This window comes from Pangasianodon hypophthalmus, chromosome 24 (genome assembly GCF_027358585.1).
Source record: "Pangasianodon hypophthalmus isolate fPanHyp1 chromosome 24, fPanHyp1.pri, whole genome shotgun sequence".
In the NCBI taxonomy this organism is placed as follows: domain Eukaryota; kingdom Metazoa; phylum Chordata; class Actinopteri; order Siluriformes; family Pangasiidae; genus Pangasianodon; species Pangasianodon hypophthalmus.
The window spans coordinates 18,856,065-18,883,085 of NC_069733.1; the positions used below are offsets into that span (position 1 = coordinate 18,856,065).

At 40.6% G+C, this 27,021-nt stretch overlaps 1 protein-coding gene and 17 non-coding genes across 18 annotated transcripts in view; all 18 read left to right on the top strand.

The window, feature by feature from the left end:
• dnah10 (dynein axonemal heavy chain 10) overlaps window positions 1-27,021 on the top strand; it is a 226,809-nt gene that overhangs the window by 164,275 nt on the left and 35,513 nt on the right. The window lies entirely within an intron of this gene.
• On the top strand, window positions 549-655 carry LOC128317422 (U6 spliceosomal RNA). The gene has a single exon (XR_008300935.1). It is a non-coding gene; the product is annotated as a U6 spliceosomal RNA (small nuclear RNA).
• Window positions 2,123-2,229, top strand: LOC128317380 (U6 spliceosomal RNA). The gene has a single exon (XR_008300893.1). It is a non-coding gene; the product is annotated as a U6 spliceosomal RNA (small nuclear RNA).
• LOC128317423 (U6 spliceosomal RNA) lies at window positions 3,697-3,803 on the top strand. Its single transcript, XR_008300936.1, has one exon. It is a non-coding gene; the product is annotated as a U6 spliceosomal RNA (small nuclear RNA).
• On the top strand, window positions 5,271-5,377 carry LOC128317386 (U6 spliceosomal RNA). Its single transcript, XR_008300899.1, has one exon. It is a non-coding gene; the product is annotated as a U6 spliceosomal RNA (small nuclear RNA).
• Window positions 6,851-6,957, top strand: LOC128317381 (U6 spliceosomal RNA). The gene has a single exon (XR_008300894.1). It is a non-coding gene; the product is annotated as a U6 spliceosomal RNA (small nuclear RNA).
• On the top strand, window positions 8,430-8,536 carry LOC128317382 (U6 spliceosomal RNA). Its single transcript, XR_008300895.1, has one exon. It is a non-coding gene; the product is annotated as a U6 spliceosomal RNA (small nuclear RNA).
• On the top strand, window positions 9,999-10,105 carry LOC128317424 (U6 spliceosomal RNA). Its single transcript, XR_008300937.1, has one exon. It is a non-coding gene; the product is annotated as a U6 spliceosomal RNA (small nuclear RNA).
• Window positions 11,577-11,683, top strand: LOC128317425 (U6 spliceosomal RNA). The gene has a single exon (XR_008300938.1). It is a non-coding gene; the product is annotated as a U6 spliceosomal RNA (small nuclear RNA).
• LOC128317426 (U6 spliceosomal RNA) lies at window positions 13,146-13,252 on the top strand. Its single transcript, XR_008300939.1, has one exon. It is a non-coding gene; the product is annotated as a U6 spliceosomal RNA (small nuclear RNA).
• On the top strand, window positions 14,724-14,830 carry LOC128317428 (U6 spliceosomal RNA). Its single transcript, XR_008300941.1, has one exon. It is a non-coding gene; the product is annotated as a U6 spliceosomal RNA (small nuclear RNA).
• Window positions 16,179-16,285, top strand: LOC128317383 (U6 spliceosomal RNA). Its single transcript, XR_008300896.1, has one exon. It is a non-coding gene; the product is annotated as a U6 spliceosomal RNA (small nuclear RNA).
• LOC128317365 (U6 spliceosomal RNA) lies at window positions 17,748-17,854 on the top strand. Its single transcript, XR_008300878.1, has one exon. It is a non-coding gene; the product is annotated as a U6 spliceosomal RNA (small nuclear RNA).
• Window positions 19,318-19,424, top strand: LOC128317384 (U6 spliceosomal RNA). Its single transcript, XR_008300897.1, has one exon. It is a non-coding gene; the product is annotated as a U6 spliceosomal RNA (small nuclear RNA).
• Window positions 20,892-20,994, top strand: LOC128317390 (U6 spliceosomal RNA). Its single transcript, XR_008300903.1, has one exon. It is a non-coding gene; the product is annotated as a U6 spliceosomal RNA (small nuclear RNA).
• Window positions 22,464-22,570, top strand: LOC128317385 (U6 spliceosomal RNA). The gene has a single exon (XR_008300898.1). It is a non-coding gene; the product is annotated as a U6 spliceosomal RNA (small nuclear RNA).
• LOC128317387 (U6 spliceosomal RNA) lies at window positions 24,041-24,147 on the top strand. The gene has a single exon (XR_008300900.1). It is a non-coding gene; the product is annotated as a U6 spliceosomal RNA (small nuclear RNA).
• Window positions 25,619-25,725, top strand: LOC128317355 (U6 spliceosomal RNA). The gene has a single exon (XR_008300868.1). It is a non-coding gene; the product is annotated as a U6 spliceosomal RNA (small nuclear RNA).

Consider the following 27,021-nt stretch of genomic DNA (forward strand, 5'->3'; position numbering starts at 1 on the left):
AAAAGTGCAAGAAGCGTTGTGTGGACTGCCATAGATTCCTGTTTTTGTTTTTTTAACTTCGTGATTTTTTTTTACATTGTGATAAGCTTTATGCAATTTTAAAGTCTTCATCAAAAACACAACTTTACCATGTAGGGTGCTCTACAGCAGAAGTTGTCAAATTTGGTTTTTGCCTCAGTTGGTGGCTCCGATTTTTCTTAAAATTGTGGCTCAATGGGGAAGGGATGGGGGTTGATGATGAGAACAAAGGACTGATTACATCACCACACAGAGAACCAACCAGAACACCAGCGAGTGCCCGAATCTCCATACTCCCAGCATGCACCTCTGCGGTCTGAGACACAAAATGATAAATGTTTAGAATTTTGAAGCGTTTAATGGTTAATTTGGGGAATCATTATATCTGTAAACTCCATGTAGTGTGTGTGTCCATTCAGGACAGTTCTTCGAGTCTCCTGAAGGAACTTTGTGTGTTTTTGCTCTAACCACGGACAGGAAACGCTGTGAGGAACCTCAGCACTTATAGGGGCCCTTCAGGTGTGTGGTTTGTGCTTGCTACGGCAGCACATATACTAAAATTGGAACGATACAGAGAAGATTAGCATGGCCCCTGCGCAAGGATGACACGCAAAATCGTGAAGCGTTACCATATTTTTCACTGTTTAATAACTCTAACCCTGAAAAACCAACCCTAACCCTAAAACATTAACTGGAACCCTAAAAGTCTGGGCGCAGAGCACCTTCTGACTCCACTCCGTAGTGACGGAGAAAGACCAGTAGCCATGGGGACCATCAGTACTTTTCCCCAAGCATATATATTAAATATTATGGCACTAGACAAGCCATTGCTGAGATATTGCCTCATTTTCTGTTTTCAGTAGCCATTCCAAGTTGTAAATGAATGCTAAGCTTGTTTGCTAACATCAGGTCATGTTGCTAAACATATGTGCCAAATTTGGCGTTATTACATAAAAGCGTTGGGAAGACATGCCCTCACTTCTTGTTTGGGGAATTATCCATGAAATTTGTTTGCAGGTTATTTACAAACCATCCTGCATTTCAAAGATCCAAGAAACATCTTTTGTTCAAGTTGGTCCCACGATGCTGTTAGCTAAATTTCATGATGATTGAAAAAAAAAGTTTTTAAGTAAAATGAAAATGGCAAACTTCCTCTTTGGCAAATTCCAAATTCGTTCCATGCAGAACACTCAGGTACTGTCCAAGGAATCAAGCTAAAGAAGAATCAGGACTTGATGTTGAGCAGTTCAAAAGTTATGAGCAGTTTGACTCATTTCTAGATTATAGCACCCCCTAGAGGTGAATTGAGACAAAATTTCTCCTACTACCTTAGGTCGTGGACCGTCACTCACGTATTATTGTTGTTCTGAATTTATCACGCTGTGGTTGAGATATTCCCTCACTTAATTTTTGTCAACTTTGGCATTCCACGATGTTGCAGATTTATTATTGCAACTGTATGTCCCCATTTGGCCTGTTGGTGGTGCTAGAGCGGAGTACACCCAAATTGCTGGGTAAAGTAGCTGAGACTGTCCTCTATCACTGAGCCAAATTTCATAAAAAGTGCAAGAAGCGTTGTGTGGACTGCCATAGATTCCTGCTTTTTAAACTTAGTGATATTTTTTTTACATTGTGATAAGCTTTATGCAATTTTAAAGTCTTCATCAAAAACACAACTTTACCATGTAGGGTGCTCTACAGCAGAAGTTGTCAAATTTGGTTTTTATTTCCGTTTGTGGCTCCGATTTTTCTTAAAATTGTGGCTCAATGGGGAAGGGATGGGGGTTGATGATGAGAACAAAGGACTGATTACATCACCACACAGAGAACCAACCAGAACACCAGCGAGTGCCCGAATCTCCATACTCCCAGCATGCACCTCTGCGGTCTGAGACACAAAATGATAAATGTTTAGAATTTTGAAGCGTTTAATGGTTAATTTGGGGAATCATTATATCTGTGAACTCCATGTAGTGTGTGTGTGTCCTGTCAGGACAGTTCTTCGAGTCTCCTGAAGGAACTTTGTGTGTTTTCGCTCTAACCACGGACAGGAAACGCTGTGAGGAACCTAAGCACTTATAGGGGCCCTTCAGGTGTGTGGTTTGTGCTTGCTACGGCAGCACATATACTAAAATTGGATCGATACAGAGAAGATTAGCATGGCCCCTGCGCAAGGATGACACGCAAAATCGTGAAGCGTTACCATATTTTTCACTGTTTAATAACTCTAACCCTGAAAAACCAACCCTAACCCTAAAACATTAACTGGAACCCTCGAAGTCTGGGGGCCGAGCACCTTCTGACTCCACTCCGTAGTGACGGAGAAAGACCAGTAGCCATGGGGACCATCAGTACTTTTCCCCAAGGATATATATTAAATTTTATGGCACTACGACAAGTCATTGCTGAGATATTGAATCATTTTCTGTTTTCAGTAGCCATTCCAAGTTGTAAATGAATGCTAAGCTTGTTTGCAAACATCAGGTCATGTTGCTAAACATATGTGCCAAATTTGGTGTTATTACATAAAAGCGTTGGGAAGACATGCCCTCACTTCTTGTTTGGGGAATTATCCATCAAATTTGTTTGCAGGTTATTTACAAACCATTCTGCATTTCAAAGATCCAAGAAACATCTTTGTTCAAGTCGGTCCCACGATGCTGTTAGCTAAATTTCATGATGATTGAAAAAAAAAGTTTTTAAGTAAAATGAAAATGGCAAACTTCCTCTTTGGCAAATTCCAAATTCGTTCCATGCAGAACGCTCAGGTACCGTCCAAGGAATCAAGCTAAAGAAGAATCAGGACTTGATGTTGAGCAGTTTAAAAGTTATTAGCAGTTTGAGTCATTTCTAGATTATAGCACCCCCTAGAGGTGAATTCAGACAAAATTTCTCCTACTACCTTAGGTCGTGGACCGTCTGTCACGTATTATCATTGTTCTAAATTTATCACGCTGTGGTTGAGATATGCCCTGACTTCCTTTTTGTCAACTTTGGCATTCCACGATGTTGCAGATTTATTATTGCAACTGTATGTCCCCATTTGGCCTGTTGGTGGTGCTAGAGCGGAGTACACCAAAATTGCTGTGTAAAGTAGCTGAGACTGTCCTCTATCACTGAGCCAAATTTCTTAAAAAGTGCAAGAAGCGTTGTGTGGACTGCCATAGATTCCTGTTTTTTTAACTTCGTGATATTTTTTTTACATAGTGATAAGCTTTATGCAATTTTAAAGTCTTCATCAAAAACACAACTTTACCATGTAGGGTGCTCTACAGCAGAAGTTGTCAAATTTGGTTTTTATTTCCGTTGGTGGCTCCGATTTTTCTTAAAATTGTGGCTCAATGGGGAAGGGATGGGGGTTGATGATGAGAACAAAGGACTGATTACATCACCACACAGAGAACCAACCAGAACACCAGCGAGTGCCCGGATCTCCATACTCCCAGCATGCACCTCTGCGGTCTGAGACACAAAATGATAAATGTTTAGAATTTTGAAGCGTTTAATGGTTAATTTGGGGAATCATTATATCTGTGAACTCCATGTAGTGTGTGTGTGTCCTGTCAGGACAGTTCTTCGAGTCTCCTGAAGGAACTTTGTGTGTTTTCGCTCTAACCACGGACAGGAAACGTTGTTAGGAACCTAAGCACTTATAGGGGCCCTTCAGGTGTGAGGTTTGTGCTTGCTACGGCAGCACATATACTAAAATTGGAACGATACAGAGAAGATTAGCATGGCCCCTGCGCAAGGATGACACGCAAAATCGTGAAGCGTTACCATATTTTTCACTGTTTAATAACTCTAACCCTGAAAAACCAACCCTAACCCTAAAACATTAACTGGAACCCTCGAAGTCTGGGGGCCGAGCACCTTCTGACTCCACTCCGTAGTGACGGAGAAAGACCAGTAGCCATGGGGACCATCAGTACTTTTCCCCAAGGATATATATTAAATTTTATGGCACTACGACAAGTCATTGCTGAGATATTGAATCATTTTCTGTTTTCAGTAGCCATTCCAAGTTGTAAATGAATGCTAAGCTTGTTTGCAAACATCAGGTCATGTTGCTAAACATATGTGCCAAATTTGGTGTTATTACATAAAAGCGTTGGGAAGACATGCCCTCACTTCTTGTTTGGGGAATTATCCATCAAATTTGTTTGCAGGTTATTTACAAACCATTCTGCATTTCAAAGATCCAAGAAACATCTTTGTTCAAGTCGGTCCCACGATGCTGTTAGCTAAATTTCATGATGATTGAAAAAAAAAGTTTTTAAGTAAAATGAAAATGGCAAACTTCCTCTTTGGCAAATTCCAAATTCGTTCCATGCAGAACGCTCAGGTACCGTCCAAGGAATCAAGCTAAAGAAGAATCAGGACTTGATGTTGAGCAGTTTAAAAGTTATTAGCAGTTTGAGTCATTTCTAGATTATAGCACCCCCTAGAGGTGAATTCAGACAAAATTTCTCCTACTACCTTAGGTCGTGGACCGTCTGTCACGTATTATCATTGTTCTAAATTTATCACGCTGTGGTTGAGATATGCCCTGACTTCCTTTTTGTCAACTTTGGCATTCCACGATGTTGCAGATTTATTATTGCAACTGTATGTCCCCATTTGGCCTGTTGGTGGTGCTAGAGCGGAGTACACCAAAATTGCTGTGTAAAGTAGCTGAGACTGTCCTCTATCACTGAGCCAAATTTCTTAAAAAGTGCAAGAAGCGTTGTGTGGACTGCCATAGATTCCTGTTTTTGTTTTTTTAACTTAGTGATATTTTTTTTACATTGTGATAAGCTTTATGCAATTTTAAAGTCTTCATCAAAAACGCAACTTTACCATGTAGGGTGCTCTACAGCAGAAGTTGTCAAATTTGGTTTTTACCTCCGTTGGTGGCTCCGATTTTTCTTAAAATTGTGGCTCAATGGGGAAGGGATGGGGGTTGATGATGAGAACAAAGGACTGATTACATCACCACACAGAGAACCAACCAGAACACCAGCGAGTGCCCGGATCTCCATACTCCCAGCATGCACCTCTGCGGTCTGAGACACAAAATGATAAATGTTTAGAATTTTGAAGCGTTTAATGGTTAATTTGGGGAATCATTATATCTGTAAACTCCATGTAGTGTGTCCAATCAGGACAGTTCTTCGAGTCTCCTGAAGGAACTTTGTGTGTTTTCGCTCTAACCACGGACAGGAAACTCTGTGAGGAACCTAAGCACTTATAGGGGCCCTTCAGGTGTGTGGTTTGTGCTTGCTACGGCAGCACATATACTAAAATTGGATCGATACAGAGAAGATTAGCATGGCCCCTGCGCAAGGATGACACGCAAAATTGTGAAGCGTTACCATATTTTTCACTGTTTAATAACTCTAACCCTGAAAAACCAACCCTAACCCTAAAACATTAACTGGAACCCTAGAAGTCTGGGGGCCGAGCACCTTCTGACTCCACTCCGTAGTGACGGAGAAAGACCAGTAGCCATGGGGACCATCAGTACTTTTCCCCAAGGATATATATTAAATTTTATGGCACTACGACAAGCCATTGCTGAGATATTGCCTCATTTTCTGTTTTCAGTAGCCATTCCAAGTTGTAAATGAATGCTAAGCTTGTTTGCTAACATCAGGTCATGTTGCTAAACATATGTGCCAAATTTGGCGTTATTACATAAAAGCGTTGGGAAGACATGCCCTCACTTCTTGTTTGGGGAATTATCCATGAAATTTGTTTGCAGGTTATTTACAAACCATCCTGCATTTCAAAGATCCAAGAAACATCTTTTGTTCAAGTTGGTCCCACGATGCTGTGAGCTAAATTTCATGATGATTGAAAAAAAAAGTTTTTAAGTAAAATGAAAATGGCAAACTTCCTGTTTGGCAAATTCCAAATTCGTTCCATGCAGAACACTCAGGTACCGTCCAAGGAATCAAGATAAAGAAGAATCAGGACTTGATGTTGAGCAGTTTAAAAGTTATGAGCAGTTTGAGTCATTTCTAGATTATAGCACCCCCCTAGAGGTGAATTCAGACAAAATTTCTCCTACTACCTTAGGTCGTGGACCGTCACTCACGTATTATCGTTGTTCTAAATTTATCACGCTGTGGTTGAGATATGCCCTCACTTTTTTTTTGTCAACTTTGGCATTCCACGATGTCGCAGATTTATTATTGCAACTGTATGTCCCCATTTGGCCTGTTGGTGGTGCTAGAGCGGAGTACACCAAAATTGCTGTGTAAAGTAGCTGAGACTGTCCTCTATCACTGAGCCAAATTTCTTAAAAAGTGCAAGAAGCGTTGTGTGGACTGTCATAGATTCCTGTTTTTGTTTTTTTAACTTAGTGATATTTTCTTTACATTGTGATAAGCTTTATGCAATTTTAAAGTCTTCATCAAAAACACAATTTTACCATGTAGGGTGCTCTACAGCAGAAGTTGTCAAATTTGGTTTTTACCTCAGTTGGTGGCTCCGATTTTTCTTAAAATTGTGGCTCAATGGGGAAGGGATATGGGTTGATGATGAGAACAAAGGACTGATTACATCACCACACAGAGAACCAACCAGAACACCAGCGAGTGCCCGAATCTCCATACTCCCAGCATGCACCTCTGCGATCTCAGACACAAAATGATAAATGTTTAGAATTTTGAAGCGTTTAATGGTTAATTTGGGGAATCATTATATCTGTAAACTCCATGTAGTCTGTGTGTCCAATCAGGACAGTTCTTCGAGTCTCCTGAAGGAACTTTGTGTGTTTTCGCTCTAACCACGGACAGGAAACGTTGTTAGGAACCTAAGCACTTATAGGGGCCCTTCAGGTGTGTGGTTTGTGCTTGCTACGGCAGCACATATACTAAAATTGGATCGATACAGAGAAGATTAGCATGGCCCCTGCGCAAGGATGACACGCAAAATCGTGAAGCGTTACCATATTTTTCACTGTTTAATAACTCTAACCCTGAAAAACCAACCCTAACCCTAAAACATTAACTGGAACCCTAGAAGTCTGGGGGCCGAGCACCTTCTGACTCCACTCCGTAGTGACGGAGAAAGACCAGTAGCCATGGGGACCATCAGTTCTTTTCCCCAAGCATATATATTAAATTTTATGGCACTACGACAAGCCATTGCTGAGATATTGCCTCATTTTCTGTTTTCAGTAGCCATTCCAAGTTGTAAATGAATGCTAAGCTTGTTTGCTAACATCAGGTCATGTTGCTAAACGTATGTGCCAAATTTGGCGTTATTACATAAAAGCGTTGGGAAGACATGCCCTCACTTCTTGTTTGGGGAATTATCCATCAAATTTGTTTGCAGGTTATTTACAAACCATCCTGCATTTCAAAGATCCAAGAAACATCTTTTGTTCAAGTCGGTCCCACGATGCTGTGAGCTAAATTTCATGATGATTGAAAAAAAAAGTTTTTAAGTAAAATGAAAATGGCAAACTTCCTCTTTGGCAAATTCCAAATTCGTTCCATGCAGAACACTCAGGTACCGTCCAAGGAATCATGCTTAAGAAGAATCAGGACTTGATGTTGAGCAGTTTAAAAGTTATTAGCAGTTTGAGTCATTTCTAGATTATAGCACCCCCTAGAGGTGAATTCAGACAAAATTTCTCCTACTACCTTAGGTCGTGGACCGTCTCTCACGTATTATCGTTGTTCTAAATTTATCACGCTGTGGTTGAGATATGCCCTCACTTAATTTTTGTCAACTTTGGCATTCCACGATGTTGCAGATTTATTATTGCAACTGTATGTCCCCATTTGGCCTGTTGGTGGTGCTAGAGCGGAGTACACCAAAATTGCTGTGTAAAGTAGCTGAGACTGTCCTCTATCACTGAGCCAAATTTCTTAAAAAGTGCAAGAAGCGTTGTGTGGACTGCCATAGATTCCTGTTTTTGTTTTTTTAACTTCATGATATTTTTTTTACATTGTGATAAGCTTTATGCAATTTTAAAGTCTTCATCAAAAACACAACTTTACCATGTAGGGTGCTCTACAGCAGAAGTTGTCAAATTTGGTTTTTACCTCAGTTGGTGGCTTCGATTTTTCTTAAAATTGTGGCTCAATGGGGAAGGGATGTGGGTTGATGATGAGAACAAAGGACTGATTACATCACCACACAGAGAACCAACCAGAACACCAGCGAGTGCCCGAATCTCCATACTCCCAGCATGCACCTCTGCGGTCTGAGACACAAAATGATAAATGTTTAGAATTTTCAAGCGTTGAATGGTTAATTTGGGGAATCATTATATCTGCAAACTCCATGTAGTGTGTGTGTCCAATCAGGACAGTTCTTCGAGTCTCCTGAAGGAACTTTGTGTGTTTTCGCTCTAACCACGGACAGGAAACGTTGTTAGGAACCTAAGCACTTATAGGGGCCCTTCAGGTGTGTGGTTTGTGCTTGCTACGGCAGCACATATACTAAAATTGGATCGATACAGAGAAGATTAGCATGGCCCCTGCGCAAGGATGACACGCAAAATCGTGAAGCGTTACCATATTTTTCACTGTTTAATAACTCTAACCCTGAAAAACCAACCCTAACCCTAAAACATTAACTGGAACCCTAGAAGTCTGGGGGCCGAACACCTTCTGACTCCACTCCGTAGTGACGGAGAAAGACCAGTAGCCATGGGGACCATCAGTACTTTTCCCCAAGGATATATATTAAATTTTATGGCACTACGACAAGCCATTGCTGAGATATTGCCTCATTTTCTGTTTTCAGTAGCCATTCCAAGTTGTAAATGAATGCTAAGCTTGTTTACTAACATCAGGTCATGTTGCTAAACATATGTGCCAAATTTGGTGTTATTACATAAAAGCGTTGGGAAGACATGCCCTCACTTCTTGTTTGGGGAATTATCCATCAAATTTGTTTGCAGGTTATTTACAAACCATCCTGCATTTCAAAGATCCAAGAAACATCTTTTGTTCAAGTTGGTCCCACGATGCTGTGAGCTAAATTTCATGATGATTGAAAAATAAAGTTTTTAAGTAAAATGAAAATGGCAAACTTCCTCTTTGGCAAATTCCAAATTCGTTCCATGCAGAACACTCAGGTACCGTCCAAGGAATCAAGCTAAAGAAGAATCAGGACTTGATGTTGAGCAGTTTAAAAGTTATTAGCAGTTTCAGTCATTTCTAGATTATAGCACCCCCTAGAGGTGAATTCAGACAAAATTTCTCCTACTACCTTAGGTCGTGGACCGTCTCTCACGTATTTTCGTTGTACTAAATTTATCACGCTGTGGTTGAGATATGCCCTGACTTCCTTTTTGTCAACTTTGGCATTCCACGATGTTGCAGATTTATTATTGCAACTGTATGTCCCCATTTGGCCTGTTGGTGGTGCTAGAGCGGAGTACACCAAAATTGCTGTGTAAAGTAGCTGAGACTGTCCTCTATCACTGAGCCAAATTTCTTAAAAAGTGCAAGAAGCGTTGTGTGGATTGCCATAGATTCCTGTTTTTTTAACTTCGTGATATTTTTTTTACATAGTGATAAGCTTTATGCAATTTTAAAGTCTTCATCAAAAACACAACTTTACCATGTAGGGTGCTCTACAGCAGAAGTTGTCAAATTTGGTTTTTATTTCCGTTGGTGGCTCCGATTTTTCTTAAAATTGTGGCTCAATGGGGAAGGGATGGGGGTTGATGATGAGAACAAAGGACTGATTACATCACCACACAGAGAACCAACCAGAACACCAGCGAGTGCCCGGATCTCCATACTCCCAGCATGCACCTCTGCTGTCTGAGACACAAAATGATAAATGTTTAGAATTTTGAAGCGTTTAATGGTTAATTTGGGGAATCATTATATCTGTAAACTCCATGTAGTGTGTCCAATCAGGACAGTTCTTCGAGTCTCCTGAAAGAACTTTGTGTGTTTTCGCTCTAACCACGGAAAGGAAACGTTGTTAGGAACCTCAGCACTTATAGGGGCCCTTCAGGTGTGTGGTTTGTGCTTGCTACGGCAGCACATATACTAAAATTGGAACGATACAGAGAAGATTAGCATGGCCCCTGCGCAAGGATGACACGCAAAATCGTGAAGCGTTACCATATTTTTCACTGTTTAATAACTCTAACCCTGAAAAACCAACCCTATCCCTAAAACATTAACTGAAACCCTAAAAGTCTGGGCGCAGAGCACCTTCTGACTCCACTCCGTAGTGACGGAGAAAGACCAGTAGCCATGGGGACCATCAGTACTTTTCCCCAAGCATATATATTAAATTTTATGGCACTAGACAAGCCATTGCTGAGATATTGCCTCATTTTCTGTTTTCAGTAGCCATTCCAAGTTGTAAATGAATGCTAAGCTTGTTTGCTAACATCAGGTCATGTTGCTAAACATATGTGCCAAATTTGGCATTATTACATAAAAGCGTTGGGAAGACATGCCCTCACTTCTTGTTTGGGGAATTATCCATCAAATTTGTTTGCAGGTTATTTACAAACCATCCTGCATTTCAAAGATCCAAGAAACATCCTTTGTTCAAGTCGGTCCCACGATGCTGTTAGCTAAATTTCATGATGATTGAAAAAAAAAGTTTTTAAGTAAAATGAAAATGGCAAACTTCCTCTTTGGCAAATTCCAAATTCGTTCCATGCAGAACACTAAGGTACCGTCCAAGGAATCAAGCTAAAGAAGAATCAGGACTTGATGTTGAGCAGTTTAAAAGTTATGAGCAGTTTGAGTCATTTCTAGATTATAGCACCGCTTAGAGGTGAATTCAGACTAAATTTCTCCTACTACCTTAGGTCGTGGACCGTCACTCACGTATTGTCGTTGTTCTAAATTTATCACGCTGTGGTTGAGATATGCCCTGACTTCCTTTTTGTCAACTTTGGCATTCCACGATGTTGCAGATTTATTATTGCAACTGTATGTCCCCTTTTGGCCTGTTGGTGGTGCTAGAGCGGAGTACACCAAAATTGCTGTGTAAAGTAGCTGAGACTGTCCTCTATCACTGAGCCAAATTTCTTAAAAAGTGCAAGAAGCGTTGTGTGGACTGTCATAGATTCCTGTTTTTGTTTTTTTAACGTAGTGATTTTTTTTTTACATTGTGATAAGCTTTATGCAATTTTAAAGTCTTCATCAAAAACACAACTTTACCATGTAGGGTGCTCTACAGCAGAAGTTGTCAAATTTGGTTTTTACCTCAGTTGGTGGCTTCGATTTTTCTTAAAATTGTGGCTCAATGGGGAAGGGATGGGGGTTGATGATGAGAACAAAGGACTGATTACATCACCACACAGAGAACCAACCAGAACACCAGCGAGTGCCCGAATCTCCATACTCCCAGCATGCACCTCTGCGGTCTGAGACACAAAATGATAAATGTTTAGAATTTTTAAGCGTTTAATGGTTAATTTGGGGAATCATTATATCTGTAAACTCCATGTAGTGTGTGTGTCCAATCAGGACAGTTCTTTGAGTCTCCTGAAGGAACTTTGTGTGTTTTCGCTATAACCACGGAAAGGAAACGTTGTTAGGAACCTCAGCACTTATAGGGGCCCTTCAGGTGCGTGGGTTGTGCTTGCTACGGCAGCACATATACTAAAATTGGAACGATACAGAGAAGATTAGCATGGCCCCTGCGCAAGGATGACACGCAAAATCGTGAAGCGTTACCATATTTTTCACTGTTTAATAACTCTAACCCTGAAAAACCAACCCTAACCCTAAAACATTAACTGGAACCCTCGAAGTCTGGGGGCCGAGCACCTTCTGACTCCACTCCGTAGTGACGGAGAAAGACCAGTAGCCATGGGGACCATCAGTACTTTTCCCCAAGGATATATATTAAATTTTATGGCACTACGACAAGTCATTGCTGAGATATTGAATCATTTTCTGTTTTCAGTAGCCATTCCAAGTTGTAAATGAATGCTAAGCTTGTTTGCAAACATCAGGTCATGTTGCTAAACATATGTGCCAAATTTGGTGTTATTACATAAAAGCGTTGGGAAGACATGCCCTCACTTCTTGTTTGGGGAATTATCCATCAAATTTGTTTGCAGGTTATTTACAAACCATCCTGCATTTCAAAGATCCAAGAAACATCTTTTGTTCAAGTTGGTCCCACGATGCTGTGAGCTAAATTTCATGATGATTGAAAAATAAAGTTTTTAAGTAAAATGAAAATGGCAAACTTCCTCTTTGGCAAATTCCAAATTCGTTCCATGCAGAACACTCAGGTACCGTCCAAGGAATCAAGCTAAAGAAGAATCAGGACTTGATGTTGAGCAGTTTAAAAGTTATTAGCAGTTTCAGTCATTTCTAGATTATAGCACCCCCTAGAGGTGAATTCAGACAAAATTTCTCCTACTACCTTAGGTCGTGGACCGTCTCTCACGTATTTTCGTTGTACTAAATTTATCACGCTGTGGTTGAGATATGCCCTGACTTCCTTTTTGTCAACTTTGGCATTCCACGATGTTGCAGATTTATTATTGCAACTGTATGTCCCCATTTGGCCTGTTGGTGGTGCTAGAGCGGAGTACACCAAAATTGCTGTGTAAAGTAGCTGAGACTGTCCTCTATCACTGAGCCAAATTTCTTAAAAAGTGCAAGAAGCGTTGTGTGGATTGCCATAGATTCCTGTTTTTTTAACTTCGTGATATTTTTTTTACATAGTGATAAGCTTTATGCAATTTTAAAGTCTTCATCAAAAACACAACTTTACCATGTAGGGTGCTCTACAGCAGAAGTTGTCAAATTTGGTTTTTATTTCCGTTGGTGGCTCCGATTTTTCTTAAAATTGTGGCTCAATGGGGAAGGGATGGGGGTTGATGATGAGAACAAAGGACTGATTACATCACCACACAGAGAACCAACCAGAACACCAGCGAGTGCCCGGATCTCCATACTCCCAGCATGCACCTCTGCTGTCTGAGACACAAAATGATAAATGTTTAGAATTTTGAAGCGTTTAATGGTTAATTTGGGGAATCATTATATCTGTAAACTCCATGTAGTGTGTCCAATCAGGACAGTTCTTCGAGTCTCCTGAAAGAACTTTGTGTGTTTTCGCTCTAACCACGGAAAGGAAACGTTGTTAGGAACCTCAGCACTTATAGGGGCCCTTCAGGTGTGTGGTTTGTGCTTGCTACGGCAGCACATATACTAAAATTGGAACGATACAGAGAAGATTAGCATGGCCCCTGCGCAAGGATGACACGCAAAATCGTGAAGCGTTACCATATTTTTCACTGTTTAATAACTCTAACCCTGAAAAACCAACCCTATCCCTAAAACATTAACTGAAACCCTAAAAGTCTGGGCGCAGAGCACCTTCTGACTCCACTCCGTAGTGACGGAGAAAGACCAGTAGCCATGGGGACCATCAGTACTTTTCCCCAAGCATATATATTAAATTTTATGGCACTAGACAAGCCATTGCTGAGATATTGCCTCATTTTCTGTTTTCAGTAGCCATTCCAAGTTGTAAATGAATGCTAAGCTTGTTTGCTAACATCAGGTCATGTTGCTAAACATATGTGCCAAATTTGGCATTATTACATAAAAGCGTTGGGAAGACATGCCCTCACTTCTTGTTTGGGGAATTATCCATCAAATTTGTTTGCAGGTTATTTACAAACCATCCTGCATTTCAAAGATCCAAGAAACATCCTTTGTTCAAGTCGGTCCCACGATGCTGTTAGCTAAATTTCATGATGATTGAAAAAAAAAGTTTTTAAGTAAAATGAAAATGGCAAACTTCCTCTTTGGCAAATTCCAAATTCGTTCCATGCAGAACACTAAGGTACCGTCCAAGGAATCAAGCTAAAGAAGAATCAGGACTTGATGTTGAGCAGTTTAAAAGTTATGAGCAGTTTGAGTCATTTCTAGATTATAGCACCGCTTAGAGGTGAATTCAGACTAAATTTCTCCTACTACCTTAGGTCGTGGACCGTCACTCACGTATTGTCGTTGTTCTAAATTTATCACGCTGTGGTTGAGATATGCCCTGACTTCCTTTTTGTCAACTTTGGCATTCCACGATGTTGCAGATTTATTATTGCAACTGTATGTCCCCTTTTGGCCTGTTGGTGGTGCTAGAGCGGAGTACACCAAAATTGCTGTGTAAAGTAGCTGAGACTGTCCTCTATCACTGAGCCAAATTTCTTAAAAAGTGCAAGAAGCGTTGTGTGGACTGTCATAGATTCCTGTTTTTGTTTTTTTAACGTAGTGATTTTTTTTTTACATTGTGATAAGCTTTATGCAATTTTAAAGTCTTCATCAAAAACACAACTTTACCATGTAGGGTGCTCTACAGCAGAAGTTGTCAAATTTGGTTTTTACCTCAGTTGGTGGCTTCGATTTTTCTTAAAATTGTGGCTCAATGGGGAAGGGATGGGGGTTGATGATGAGAACAAAGGACTGATTACATCACCACACAGAGAACCAACCAGAACACCAGCGAGTGCCCGAATCTCCATACTCCCAGCATGCACCTCTGCGGTCTGAGACACAAAATGATAAATGTTTAGAATTTTTAAGCGTTTAATGGTTAATTTGGGGAATCATTATATCTGTAAACTCCATGTAGTGTGTGTGTCCAATCAGGACAGTTCTTTGAGTCTCCTGAAGGAACTTTGTGTGTTTTCGCTATAACCACGGAAAGGAAACGTTGTTAGGAACCTCAGCACTTATAGGGGCCCTTCAGGTGCGTGGGTTGTGCTTGCTACGGCAGCACATATACTAAAATTGGAACGATACAGAGAAGATTAGCATGGCCCCTGCGCAAGGATGACACGCAAAATCGTGAAGCGTTACCATATTTTTCACTGTTTAATAACTCTAACCCTGAAAAACCAACCCTAACCCTAAAACATTAACTGGAACCCTAAAAGTCTGGGCGCAGAGCACCTTCTGACTCCACTCCGTAGTGACGGAGAAAGACCAGTAGCCATGGGGACCATCAGTACTTTTCCCCAAGCATATATATTAAATTTTATGGCACTAGACAAGCCATTGCTGAGATATTGCCTCATTTTCTGTTTTCAGTAGCCATTCCAAGTTGTAAATGAATGCTAAGCTTGTTTGCTAACATCAGGTCATGTTGCTAAACATATGTGCCAAATTTGGCGTTATTACATAAAAGCGTTGGGAAGACATGCCCTCACTTCTTGTTTGGGGAATTATCCATCAAATTTGTTTGCAGGTTATTGACAAACCATCCTGCATTTTTGGCAAATTCCAAATTCGTTCCATGCAGAACACTCAGGTACCGTCCAAGGAATCAAGCTAAAGAAGAATCAGGACTTGATGTTGAACAGTTTAAAAGTTATGAGCAGTTCGAGTCATTTCTAGATTACAGCACCCCCTAGAGGTGAATTCAGACAAAATTTCTCCTACTACCTTAGGTCGTGGCCCGTCACTCACGTATTATCGTTGTTCTAAATTTATCACGCTGTGGTTGAGATATGCCCTCACTTCCTTTTTGTCAACTTTGGCATTCCACGATGTTGCAGATTTATTATTGCAACTGTATGTCCCCATTTGGCCTGTTGGTGGTGCTAGAGCGGAGTACACCAAAATTGCTGGGTAAAGTAGCTGAGACTGTCCTCTATCACTGACCCAAATTTCTTAAAAAGTGCAAGAAGCGTTGTGTGGACTGCCATAGATTCCTGTTTTTTTTAACTTAGTGATATTTTTTTTACATTGTGATAAGCTTTATGCAATTTTAAAGTCTTCATCAAAAACACAACTTTACCATGTAGGGTGCTCTACAGCAGAAGTTGTCAAATTTGGTTTTTATTTCCGTTGGTGGCTCCGATTTTTCTTAAAATTGTGGCTCAATGGGGAAGGGATGGGGGTTGATGATGAGAACAAAGGACTGATTACATCACCACACAGAGAACCAACCAGAACACCAGCCAGTGCCCGAATCTCCATACTCCCAGCATGCACCTCTGCGGTCTGAGACACAAAATGATAAATGTTTAGAATTTTTAAGCGTTTAATGGTTAATTTGGGGAATCATTATATCTGTAAACTCCATGTAGTGTGTCCAATCAGGACAGTTCTTTGAGTCTCCTGAAGGAACTTTGTGTGTTTTCGCTCTAACCACGGACAGGAAACGTTGTTAGGAACCTCAGCACTTATAGGGGCCCTTCAGGTGTGTGGTTTGTGCTTGCTACGGCAGCACATATACTAAAATTGGATCGATACAGAGAAGATTAGCATGGCCCCTGCGCAAGGATGACACGCAAAATCGTGAAGCGTTACCATATTTTTCACTGTTTAATAACTCTAACCTTGAAAAACCAACCCTAACCCTAAACCATTAACTGGAACCCTAAAAGTCTGGGGGCCGAGCACCTTCTGACTCCACTCCGTAGTGACGGAGAGAGCCCAGTAGCCATGGGGACCATCAGTACTTTTCCCCAAGCATATATATTAAATTTTATGGCACTAGACAAGCTATTGCTAAGATATTGCCTCATTTTGTGTTTTCAGTAGCCATTCCAAGTTGTAAATGAATGCTAAGCTTGTTTGCTAACATCAGGTCATGTTGCTAAACAAATGTGCCAAATTTGGCATTATTACATAAAAGCGTTGGGAAGACATGCCCTCACTTCTTGTTTGGGGAATTATCCATCAAATTTGTTTGCAGGTTATTTACAAACCATCCTGCATTTCAAAGATCCAAGAAACATCTTTTGTTCAAGTTGGTCCCACGATGCTGTGAGCTAAATTTCATGATGATTGAAAAAAAAAGTTTTTAAGTAAAATGAAAATGGCAAACTTCCTCTTTGGCAAATTCCTACTTCGTTCCATGCAGAACACTCAGGTACCGTCCAAGGAATCAAGATTAAAGAAGAATCAGGACTTGATGTTGAGCAGTTTAAAAGTTATCAGCAGTTTGACTCATTTCTAGATTATAGCACCCCCTAGAGGTGAATTCAGACAAAATTTCTCCTACTACCTTAGGTCGTGGCCCGTCACTCACGTATTATCGTTGTTCTAAATTTATCACGCTGTGGTTGAGATAAGCCCTGACTTCCTTTTTGTCAACTTTGGCATTCCACGATGTTGCAGATTTATTATTGCAACTGTATGTCCCCATTTGGCCTGTTGGTGGTGCTAGAGCGGAGTACACCAAAATTGCTGTGTAAAGTAGCTGAGACTGTCCTCTATCACTGAGCCAAATTTCTTAAAAAGTGCAAGAAGCGTTGTGTGGACTGCCATAGATTCCTGTTTTTTTAACTTAGTGATATTTTTTTTACATTGTGATAAGCTTTATGCAATTTTAAAGTCTTCATCAAAAACACAACTTTACCATGTAGGGTGCTCTACAGCAGAAGTTGTCAAATTTGGTTTTTACCTCCGTTGGTGGCTTCGATTTTTCTTAAAATTGTGGCTCAATGGGGAAGGGATGGGGGTTGATGATGAGAACAAAGGACTGATTACATCACCACACAGAGAACCAACCAGAACACCAGCCAGTGCCCGAATCTCCATACTCCCAGCATGCACCTCTGCGGTCTGAGACACAAAATGATAAATGTTTAGAATTTTGAAGCGTTTAATGGTTAATTTGGGGAATCATTATATCTGTAAACTCCATGTAGTGTGTCCAATCAGGACAGTTCTTTGAGTCTCCTGAAGGAACTTTGTGTGTTTTCGCTCTAACCACGGACAGGAAACGTTGTTAGGAACCTAAGCACTTATAGGGGCCCTTCAGGTGTGTGGTTTGTGCTTGCTACGGCAGCACATATACTAAAATTGGATCGATACAGAGAAGATTAGCATGGCCCCTGCGCAAGGATGACACGCAAAATCGTGAAGTGTTACCATATTTTTCACTGTTTAATAACTCTAACCTTGAAAAACCAACCCTAACCCTAAACCATTAACTGGAACCCTAAAAGTCTGGGGGCCGAGCACCTTCTGACTCCACTCCGTAGTGACGGAGAGAGCCCAGTAGCCATGGGGACCATCAGTACTTTTCCCCAAGGATATATATTAAATTTTATGGCACTATGACAAGCTATTGCTAAGATATTGCCTCATTTTGTGTTTTCAGTAGCCATTCCATGTTGTAAATGAATGCTAAGCTTGTTTGCTAACATCAGGTCATGTTGCTAAACAAATGTGCCAAATTTGGTGTTATTACATAAAAGCGTTGGGAAGACATGCCCTCACTTCTTGTTTGGGGAATTATCCATGAAATTTGTTTGCAGGTTATTTACAAACCATCCTGCATTTCAAAGATCCAAGAAACATCTTTTGTTCAAGTTGGTCCCACGATGCTGTGAGCTAAATTTCATGATGATTGAAAAAAAAAGTTTTTAAGTAAAATGAAAATGGCAAACTTCCTCTTTGGCAAATTCCTACTTCGTTCCATGCAGAACACTCAGGTACCGTCCAAGGAATCAAGATTAAAGAAGAATCAGGACTTGATGTTGAGCAGTTTAAAAGTTATCAGCAGTTTGACTCATTTCTAGATTATAGCACCCCCTAGAGGTGAATTCAGACAAAATTTCTCCTACTACCTTAGGTCGTGGCCCGTCACTCACGTATTATCGTTGTTCTAAATTTATCACGCTGTGGTTGAGATAAGCCCTGACTTCCTTTTTGTCAACTTTGGCATTCCACGATGTTGCAGATTTATTATTGCAACTGTATGTCCCCATTTGGCCTGTTGGTGGTGCTAGAGCGGAGTACACCAAAATTGCTGTGTAAAGTAGCTGAGACTGTCCTCTATCACTGAGCCAAATTTCTTAAAAAGTGCAAGAAGCGTTGTTTGGACTGCCATAGATTCCTGTTTTTTTAACTTAGTGATATTTTTTTTACATTGTGATAAGCTTTATGCAATTTTAAAGTCTTCATCAAAAACACAACTTTACCATGTAGGGTGCTCTACAGCAGAAGTTGTCAAATTTGGTTTTTACCTCCGTTGGTGGCTTCGATTTTTCTTAAAATTGTGGCTCAATGGGGAAGGGATGGGGGTTGATGATGAGAACAAAGGACTGATTACATCACCACACAGAGAACCAACCAGAACACCAGCGAGTGCCCGAATCTCCATACTCCCAGCATGCACCTCTGCGGTCTGAGACACAAAATGATAAATGTTTAGAATTTTGAAGCGTTTAATGGTTAATTTGGGGAATCATTATATCTGTAAACTCCATGTAGTGTGTCCAATCAGGACAGTTCTTTGAGTCTCCTGAAGGAACTTTGTGTGTTTTCGCTCTAACCACGGACAGGAAACGTTGTTAGGAACCTAAGCACTTATAGGGGCCCTTCAGGTGTGTGGTTTGTGCTTGCTACGGCAGCACATATACTAAAATTGGATCGATACAGAGAAGATTAGCATGGCCCCTGCGCAAGGATGACACGCAAAATCGTGAAGCGTTACCATATTTTTCACTGTTTAATAACTCTAACCTTGAAAAACCAACCCTAACCCTAAACCATTAACTGGAACCCTAAAAGTCTGGGGGCCGAGCACCTTCTGACTCCACTCCGTAGTGACGGAGAGAGCCCAGTAGCCATGGGGACCATCAGTACTTTTCCCCAAGGATATATATTAAATTTTATGGCACTATGACAAGCTATTGCTAAGATATTGCCTCATTTTGTGTTTTCAGTAGCCATTCCATGTTGTAAATGAATGCTAAGCTTGTTTGCTAACATCAGGTCATGTTGCTAAACAAATGTGCCAAATTTGGTGTTATTACATAAAAGCGTTGGGAAGACATGCCCTCACTTCTTGTTTGGGGAATTATCCATCAAATTTGTTTGCAGGTTATTTACAAACCATCCTGCATTTCAAAGATCCAAGAAACATCTTTTGTTCAAGTTGGTCCCACGATGCTGTGAGCTAAATTTCATGATGATTGAAAAAAAAAGTTTTTAAGTAAAATGAAAATGGCAAACTTCCTCTTTGGCAAATTCCTACTTCGTTCCATGCAGAACACTCAGGTACCGTCCAAGGAATCAAGATTAAAGAAGAATCAGGACTTGATGTTGAGCAGTTTAAAAGTTATCAGCAGTTTGACTCATTTCTAGATTATAGCACCCCCTAGAGGTGAATTCAGACAAAATTTCTCCTACTACCTTAGGTCGTGGCCCGTCACTCACGTATTATCGTTGTTCTAAATTTATCACGCTGTGGTTGAGATAAGCCCTGACTTCCTTTTTGTCAACTTTGGCATTCCACGATGTTGCAGATTTATTATTGCAACTGTATGTCCCCATTTGGCCTGTTGGTGGTGCTAGAGCGGAGTACACCAAAATTGCTGTGTAAAGTAGCTGAGACTGTCCTCTATCACTGAGCCAAATTTCTTAAAAAGTGCAAGAAGCGTTGTTTGGACTGCCATAGATTCCTGTTTTTTTAACTTAGTGATATTTTTTTTACATTGTGATAAGCTTTATGCAATTTTAAAGTCTTCATCAAAAACACAACTTTACCATGTAGGGTGCTCTACAGCAGAAGTTGTCAAATTTGGTTTTTACCTCCGTTGGTGGCTTCGATTTTTCTTAAAATTGTGGCTCAATGGGGAAGGGATGGGGGTTGATGATGAGAACAAAGGACTGATTACATCACCACACAGAGAACCAACCAGAACACCAGCGAGTGCCCGAATCTCCATACTCCCAGCATGCACCTCTGCGGTCTGAGACACAAAATGATAAATGTTTAGAATTTTGAAGCGTTTAATGGTTAATTTGGGGAATCATTATATCTGTAAACTCCATGTAGTGTGTGTGTCCAATCAGGACAGTTCTTCGAGTCTCCTGAAGGAACTTTGTGTGTTTTCGCTCTAACCACGGACAGGAAACGCTGTGAGGAACCTAAGCACTTATAGGGGCCCTTCAGGTGTGTGGTTTGTGCTTGCTACGGCAGCACATATACTAAAATTGGATCGATACAGAGAAGATTAGCATGGCCCCTGCGCAAGGATGACACGCAAAACCACGTTACCATATTTTTCGCTGTTTAATAACTCTAACCCTGAAAAACCAACCCTAACCCTGAAACATTAACTGGAACCCTAAAAGTCTGGGCGCAGAGCACCTTCTGACTCCACTCCATAGTGATGGAGAAAGACCAGTAGCCATGGGGACCATCAGTACTTTTCCCCAAGCATATATATTAAATTCTATGGCACTACGACAAGCCATTGCTGAGATTTTGCCTCATTTTCTGTTTTCAGTAGCCATTCCAAGTTGTAAATGAATGCTAAGCTTGTTTGCTAACATCAGGTCATGTTGCTAAACATATGTGCCAAATTTGGCGTTATTACATAAAAGCGTTGGGAAGACATGCCCTCACTTCTTGTTTGGGGAATTATCCATCAAATTTGTTTGCAGGTTATTTACAAACCATCCTGCATTTCAAAGATCCAAGAAACATCTTTTGTTCAAGTTGGTCCCACGATGCTGTGAGCTAAATTTCATGATGATTGAAAAAAAAAGTTTTTAAGTAAAATGAAAATGGCAAACTTCCTCTTTGGCAAATTCCAAATTCGTTCCATGCAGAACACTAAGGTACCGTCCAAGGAATCAAGCTAAAGAAGAATCAGGAGTGATGTTGAGCAGTTTAAAAGTTATGAGCAGTTCGAGTCATTTCTAGATTACAGCACCCCCTAGAGGTGAATTCAGACAAAATTTCTCCTACTACCTTAGCTCGTGGACCGTCACTCACGTATTATTGTTGTTCTAAATTTATCACGCTGTGGTTGAGATATGCCCTCACTTAATTTTTGTCAACTTTGGCATTCCACGATGTTGCAGATTTATTATTGCAACTGTATGTCCCCATTTGGCCTGTTGGTGGTGCTAGAGCGGAGTACACCAAAATTGCTGTGTAAAGTAGCTGAGACTGTCCTCTATCACTGAGCCAAATTTCTTAAAAAGTGCAGGAAGCATTGTGTGGACTGCCATAGATTCCTGTTTTTGTTTTTTTAACGTAGTGATTTTTTTTTACATTGTGATAAGCTTTATGCAATTTTAAAGTCTTCATCAAAAACACAACTTTACCATGTAGGGTGCTCTACAGCAGAAGTTGTCAAATTTGGTTTTTACCTCCGTTGGTGGCTTCGATTTTTCTTAAAATTGTGGCTCAATGGGGAAGGGATGGGGGTTGATGATGAGAACAAAGGACTGATTACATCACCACACAGAGAACCAACCAGAACACCAGCGAGTGCCCGAATCTCCATACTCCCAGCATGCACCTCTGCGGTCTGAGACACAAAATGATAAATGTTTAGAATTTTGAAGCGTTTAATGGTTAATTTGGGGAATCATTATATCTGTAAACTCCATGTAGTGTGTGTGTCCAATCAGGACAGTTCTTCGAGTCTCCTGAAGGAACTTTGTGTGTTTTCGCTATAACCACGGACAGGAAACGTTGTTAGGAACCTAAGCACTTATAGGGGCCCTTCAGGTGTGTGGTTTGTGCTTGCTACGGCAGCACATATACTAAAATTGGATCGATACAGAGAAGATTAGCATGGCCCCTGCGCAAGGATGACACGCAAAATCGTGAAGCGTTACCATATTTTTCACTGTTTAATAACTCTAACCCTGAAAAACCAACCCTAACCCTAAAACATTAACTGGAACCCTAAAAGTCTGGGCGCAGAGCACCTTCTGACTCCACTCCGTAGTGACGGAGAAAGACCAGTAGCCATGGGGACCATCAGTACTTTTCCCCAAGCATATATATTAAATTTTATGGCACTAGACAAGCCATTGCTGAGATATTGCCTCATTTTCTGTTTTCAGTAGCCATTCCAAGTTGTAAATGAATGCTAAGCTTGTTTGCTAACATCAGGTCATGTTGCTAAACATATGTGCCAAATTTGGCGTTATTACATAAAAGCGTTGGGAAGACATGCCCTCACTTCTTGTTTGGGGAATTATCCATCAAATTTGTTTGCAGGTTATTGACAAACCATCCTGCATTTCAAAGATCCAAGAAACATCTTTTCTTCAAGTTGGTCCCACGATGCTGTGAGCTAAATTTCATGATGATTGAAAAAAAAAAATTTTAAGTAAAATGAAAATGGCAAACTTCCTCTTTGGCAAATTCCAAATTCGTTCCATGCAGAACACTCAGGTACCGTCCAAGGAATCAAGCTAAAGAAAAATCAGGACTTGATGTTGAGCAGTTTAAAAGTTATGAGCAGTTCGAGTCATTTCTAGATTACAGCACCCCCTAGAGGTGAATTCAGACAAAATTTCTCCTACTACCTTAGGTCGTGGACCGTCACTCACAAATTATCGTTGTTCTAAATTTATCACGCTGTGGTTGAGATATGCCCTCACTTAATTTTTGTCAACTTTGGCATTCCACGATGTTGCAGATTTATTATTGCAACTGTATGTCCCCATTTGGCCTGTTGGTGGTGCTAGAGCGGAGTACACCAAAATTGCTGTGTAAAGTAGCTGAGACTGTCCTCTATCACTGAGCCAAATTTCTTAAAAAGTGCAGGAAGCGTTGTGTGGACTGCCATAGATTCCTGTTTTTGTTTTTTTAACGTAGTGAATTTTTTTTACATTGTGATAAGCTTTATGCAATTTTAAAGTCTTCATCAAAAACACAACTTTACCATGTAGGGTGCTCTACAGCAGAAGTTGTCAAATTTGGTTTTTACCTCAGTTGGTGGCTTCGATTTTTCTTAAAATTGTGGCTCAATGGGGAAGGGATGGGGGTTGATGATGAGAACAAAGGACTGATTACATCACCACACAGAGAACCAACCAGAACACCAGCGAGTGCCCGAATCTCCGTACTCCCAGCATGCACCTCTGCGGTCTGAGACACAAAATGATAAATGTTTAGAATTTTGAAGCGTTTAATGGTTAATTTGGGGAATCATTATATCTGTAAACTCCATGTAGTGTGTGTGTCCAATCAGGACAGTTCTTCGAGTCTCCTGAAGGAACTTTGTGTGTTTTCGCTCTAACCACGGAAAGGAAACGTTGTTAGGAACCTAAGCACTTATAGGGGCCCTTCAGGTGTGTGGTTTGTGCTTGCTACGGCAGCACATATACTAAAATTGGATCGATACAGAGAAGATTAGCATGGCCCCTGCGCAAGGATGACATGCAAAATCGTGAAGCGTTACCATATTTTTCACTGTTTAATAACTCTAACCCTGAAAAACCAACCCTAACCCTAAAACATTAACTGGAACCCTAAAAGTCTGGGCGCAGAGCACCTTCTGACTCCACTCCGTAGTGATGGAGAAAGACCAGTAGCCATGGGGACCATCAGTACTTTTCCCCAAGCATATATATTAAATTTTATGGCACTAGACAAGCCATTGCTGAGATATTGCCTCATTTTCTGTTTTCAGTAGCCATTCCAAGTTGTAAATGAATGCTAAGCTTGTTTGCTAACATCAGGTCATGTTGCTAAACATATGTGCCAAATTTGGCGTTATTACATAAAAGCGTTGGGAAGACATGCCCTCACTCCTTGTTTGGGGAATTATCCATGAAATTTGTTTGCAGGTTATTGACAAACCATCCTGCATTTCAAAGATCCAAGAAACATCTTTTCTTCAAGTTGGTCCCACGATGCTGTGAGCTAAATTTCATGATGATTGAAAAAAAAAAATTTTAAGTAAAATGAAAATGGCAAACTTCCTCTTTGGCAAATTCCAAATTCGTTCCATGCAGAACACTCAGGTACCGGCCAAGGAATCAAGCTAAAGAAGAATCAGGACTTGATGTTGAGCAGTTTAAAAGTTATGAGCAGTTTGAGTCATTTCTAGATTATAGCACCCCTTAGAGGTGAATTCAGACTAAATTTCTCCTACTACCTTAGGTCGTGGACCGTCACTCACGTATTATCGTTGTTCTAAATTTATCACGCTGTGGTTGAGATATGCCCTGACTTCCTTTTTGTCAACTTTGGCATTCCACGATGTTGCAGATTTATTATTGCAACTGTATGTCCCCATTTGTCCTGTTGGTGGTGCTAGAGAGGAGTACACCAAAATTGCTGTGTAAAGTAGCTGAGACTGTCCTCTATCACTGAGCCAAATTTCTTAAAAAGTGCAAGAAGCGTTGTGTGGACTGTCATAGATTCCTGTTTTTGTTTTTTTAACGTAGTGATTTTTTTTTTACATTGTGATAAGCTTTATGCAATTTTAAAGTCTTCATCAAAAACACAACTTTACCATGTAGGGTGCTCTACAGCAGAAGTTGTCAAATTTGGTTTTTACCTCAGTTGTTGGCTCCGATTTTTCTTAAAATTGTGGCTCAATGGGGAAGGGATGGGGGTTGATGATGAGAACAAAGGACTGATTACATCACCACACAGAGAACCAACCAGAACACCAGCGAGTGCCCGAATCTCCATACTCCCAGCATGCACCTCTGCGGTCTGAGGCACAAAATGATAAATGTTTAGAATTTTGAAGCGTTTAATGGTTAATTTGGGGAATCATTATATCTGTAAACTCCATGTAGTGTGTGTGTCCAATCAGGACAGTTCTTCGAGTCTCCTGAAGGAACTTTGTGTGTTTTCGCTCTAACCACGGAAAGGAAACATTGTTAGGCACCTCAGCACTTATAGGGGCCCTTCAGGTGTGTGGTTTGTGCTTGCTATGGCAGCACATATACTAAAATTGGAACGATACAGAGAAGATTAGCATGGCCCCTGCGCAAGGATGACACGCAAAATCGTGAAGCGTTACCATATTTTTCACTGTTTAATAACTCTAACCCTGAAAAACCAACCCTAACCCTAAAACATTAACTGGAACCCTCGAAGTCTGGGGGCCGAGCACCTTCTGACTCCACTCCGTAGTGACGGAGAAAGACCAGTAGCCATGGGGACCATCCGTACTTTTCCCCAAGCATATATATTAAATTTTATGGCACTAGACAAGCCATTGCTGAGATATTGCCTCATTTTCTGTTTTCAGTAGCCATTCCAAGTTGTAAATGAATGCTAAGCTTGTTTGCTAACATTAGGTCATGTTGCTAAACATATGTGCCAAATTTGGCATTATTACATAAAAGCGTTGGGAAGACATGCCCTCACTTCTTGTTTGGGGAATTATCCATCAAATTTGTTTGCAGGTTATTTACAAACCATCCTGCATTTCAAAGATCCAAGAAACATCCTTTGTTCAAGTCGGTCCCACGATGCTGTTAGCTAAATTTCATGATGATTGAAAAAAAAAGTTTTTAAGTAAAATGAAAATGGCAAACTTCCTCTTTGGCAAATTCCAAATTCGTTCCATGCAGAACACTAAGGTACCGTCCAAGGAATCAAGCTAAAGAAGAATCAGGACTTGATGTTGAGCAGTTTAAAAGTTATGAGCAGTTTGAGTCATTTCTAGATTATAGCACCCCTTAGAGGTGAATTCAGACTAAATTTCTCCTACTACCTTAGGTCGTGGACCGTCACTCACGTATTATCGTTGTTCTAAATTTATCACGCTGTGGTTGAGATATGCCCTGACTTCCTTTTTGTCAACTTTGGCATTCCACGATGTTGCAGATTTATTATTGCAACTGTATGTCCCCATTTGGCCTGTTGGTGGTGCTAGAGCGGAGTACACCAAAATTGCTGGGTAAAGTAGCTGAGACTGTCCTCTATCACTGAGCCAAATTTCTTAAAAAGTGCAAGAAGCGTTGTGTGGACTGTCATAGATTCCTGTTTTTGTTTTTTTAACGTAGTGATTTTTTTTTTACATTGTGATAAGCTTTATGCAATTTTAAAGTCTTCATCGAAAACACAACTTTACCATGTAGGGTGCTCTACAGCAGAAGTTGTCAAATTTGGTTTTTACCTCAGTTATTGGCTCCGATTTTTCTTAAAATTGTGGCTCAATGGGGAAGGGATGGGGGTTGATGATGAGAACAAAGGACTGATTACATCACCACACAGAGAACCAACCAGAACACCAGCCAGTGCCCGAATCTCCATACTCCCAGCATGCACCTCTGCGGTCTGAGGCACAAAATGATAAATGTTTAGAATTTTGAAGTG